Source organism: Arachis hypogaea, chromosome 4 (assembly GCF_003086295.3).
Source record: "Arachis hypogaea cultivar Tifrunner chromosome 4, arahy.Tifrunner.gnm2.J5K5, whole genome shotgun sequence".
NCBI classification, from domain to species: domain Eukaryota; kingdom Viridiplantae; phylum Streptophyta; class Magnoliopsida; order Fabales; family Fabaceae; genus Arachis; species Arachis hypogaea.
This window is the reverse complement of record NC_092039.1, coordinates 60,110,289-60,112,251: the sequence shown is the minus strand read 5'-3', so window position 1 is coordinate 60,112,251 and position 1,963 is coordinate 60,110,289. Positions and strand designations below refer to the sequence as shown.

Below are 1,963 nucleotides of genomic sequence, written 5' to 3'. Positions count from 1 at the left end.
AATTTGATGGATCAATTATAGTTTTCATTCTTCTTCTTCTTTCTTTTCTCTTGATCTTACTAGAAAGCTTTCGATCTTAATTCAATTGGTTAGTTGTCTTGGAAAAGAAACTCTCCATAATTGGATCTCCTTTGAGCCTTGGAAAAGGGATTAGGAGATCATGCTAGAAATGCTTTCTCATGTTGGACCAAATTGGGGTCTAGGCTAATATAGTGACATGTAATCCTCCCAACACTTTAATTTGGAAATACATGTGGTATAATCAGTGACCACACTTCATCTCTTCCCATGAGCAATTAAATCAAGGAATTAGGCAATTGTTCAAGCTTAGAGAGATTGGATTGCTAAGGAATTGGGATCCAATCACTTAAGATTGCCAAGGAGATCAATGAATGCATTGATTGAGGGAGAGATGAGAATGAACTTGGTCCGGAGAATACAACATCTCCTGAACCCAATGATTTCCCCAATTCTGATCTTACCCATTCTGTTTACTTTCTGCCATTTAAATTCATGCTCATTACCCCAAAACTCCATTTAAGATTCTGCACTTTAATTTCTGTTATTTACTTTCTAGTCATTTAAATTTCTGCATCTCAACCCAAATTCTGCTTAGCTCAACTAGGACATTCTTCTAACTAAAGTTGCTTGACCAATCAATCCTTGTGGGATTCGACCTCACTCTATTGTGAGTTTTACTTGACGATAATTCGGTATTCTTGCCGAAGGAAAATTTGTTGAGAGACAAGTTTTCATGCATCAAGTTTATGGCACTGTTGCCGGGGATTGATTTTGAATCAACAATGATTAAGTTTGAAGATCACTAGATTGAGCATTTTTCCTTTCGTTTAGTTTATTCAGTTAATTCCTTTTAGTTTATTTTAATTTCTTCCTCACCCCCTGCACCCTCTTTTTTCTTCCTTCGATTACTATTCTGCTCACTAACCTACTAACTGTTTGATAATTTGCATCACTCACACTAACAATTACTCTAACAAGAATAGTTTCTTCATTTTATCTCCTGTTGTGCAATCTGTTTGTTGTATGACAGGGAGAAGAGAAGGAGCTTTAACATCCTTTGATTCAGAACCTGAAAGAACCCTTTGGAGACTAAGAATGGAAGTAAGAGGGAAAAGGATTATTGGTGCTGAGGAATAAGAGGAAGAGTATTTTGAACCCAGCATGGAAGAAAATATGGAGAACAATCATGAAGAAGAAGCTCACAATCATGTCAGAGAAGGCCATGCAAATCGGACTGGGCAAGAAAGGAGAGTCTTAGAATCCTATATCAATCCTAATCTTGGAAACTGTGGAAGCAGCATTCAGAAGCCCACCATACATGCCAACAATTTCGAGCTAAAACCCCAGCTCATCACTCTTCTGCAAAATAACTTCTCATTTGGAGGAGGTGCTCAAGAAGATCCTAATCAACATTTGACCACCTTCTTGAGGATTTGTGACATAGTGAAGTCCAATGGAGTCCACCCAGATGTCTATAGGTTGCTCTTGTTCCCTTTTTCACTCAGGGACAAGGCATCCAAATGGCTTGAATCCTTCCCAAAGGAGAGCTTAACTAATTGGGAAAAAGTGGTGAACAAGTTTTTGGCAAGATTTTACCCTCCTTAAAGGATCAATAGGCTAAGAACTGAGGTGCAAACTTTTAGACAACAAGATGGTGAGACACTTTATGAAGCATGGGAGAGATTCAAAGACCTGACAAGGAGATGCCCACCAGAGATGTTTAATGAGTGGGTTCAACTTCACATCTTCTATGAAGGTCTTTCCTACAAGTCAAAGAAGGCTGTGGATCATTCATCAGGAGGCTCTCTAAACAAGAAGAAAACCATTGAAGAATCCATATATGTCATTGAAACAGTTGCTGAAAATGACTACTTCATTCTTCCGAAAGAAGTAACACCAGAGGAGTAATGGAGCTGAACCACATGGATGCATTGTTAGCTCA

At 38.4% G+C, this 1,963-nt stretch overlaps 1 non-coding gene across 1 annotated transcript; it reads right to left on the bottom strand.

The window, feature by feature from the left end:
• Positions 1-1,635: 1,635 nt before the first annotated feature.
• On the bottom strand, positions 1,636-1,743 carry LOC112798426 (small nucleolar RNA R71). The gene has a single exon (XR_003200037.1). It is a non-coding gene; the product is annotated as a small nucleolar RNA R71 (small nucleolar RNA).
• Between the last annotated feature and the right edge of the window lie 220 nt (positions 1,744-1,963).